The sequence below is a fragment of the Dendrobates tinctorius genome, unplaced genomic scaffold (assembly GCF_039654945.1).
Source record: "Dendrobates tinctorius isolate UK_male_01 unplaced genomic scaffold, ASM3965494v1 ptg000204l, whole genome shotgun sequence".
Classification (NCBI taxonomy): domain Eukaryota; kingdom Metazoa; phylum Chordata; class Amphibia; order Anura; family Dendrobatidae; genus Dendrobates; species Dendrobates tinctorius.
Genome location: NW_027361871.1, coordinates 2,817,669 through 2,818,374, shown reverse-complemented (window position 1 = coordinate 2,818,374; position 706 = coordinate 2,817,669). Strand labels below are relative to the sequence as shown.

At 37.4% G+C, this 706-nt stretch overlaps 1 non-coding gene across 1 annotated transcript; it reads left to right on the top strand.

The window, feature by feature from the left end:
• The first annotated feature begins 286 nt into the window (after positions 1-286).
• TRNAT-AGU (transfer RNA threonine (anticodon AGU)) lies at positions 287-360 on the top strand. The gene has a single exon. It is a non-coding gene; the product is annotated as a tRNA-Thr (tRNA).
• The last annotated feature ends 346 nt before the right edge of the window (positions 361-706 follow it).

The window sequence follows — 706 nt, the reverse complement described above, 5'->3', positions numbered from 1 at the left end:
AAACAAGTCCCAAATTTCAGCTGTGCTAAAAGATGGCTCATTCAATTGCAAAACTTCAAAGCCTTTGTCCTCGATACAGCTTCTGTAAATTTGTCAGTCTTTTAAATGAATGCTCTTCAAAATTTACTTGGCTTCTTAAGTGTTATGACTGAGATTGAAATCTTATTCCATGTTTCTGCTCTATGTGGAATGGAACTCAAGCTCAATATTGTTTTGCTGCGCTAACCAGTTGAATGTTCGATTGGTGCTTCAATCTTCCTTGGATTTCAAATGCATGCCATTTTCTGGTGCTGTGGCTTAGTTGGTTAAAGCGCCTGTCTAGTAAACAGGAGATCCTGAGTTCGAATCTCAGCAGTGCCTTGTTTTCATCTCCTCACAAAGAAGCATCCTATCTTAAAAATAGGTGTTTCACTTGCGACTGATAGTGCAATTGTGAGATTAAAAATCTCTTCTATCTAAGAGATATAAAGGAAGAAAGATGGCTTCAAGCATGACAATGTAAAACCAGTTGATTTAGTTTTGAAATGCCTCCTTTCTATGCATCTCTAATCCGTTTATCCAATGTATCTCACCTTTATGTCCTTTGTCTTAGTTGGTCAAAGAGCCTGTTTAGTAAACAGAAAATCTTGAATTTGAATGCCAGCAGTGCTATTCTTTCTTTATGTCAGTTTGGGGCTTCTTAACTCTCTAAGCAGGCTTTCTAATG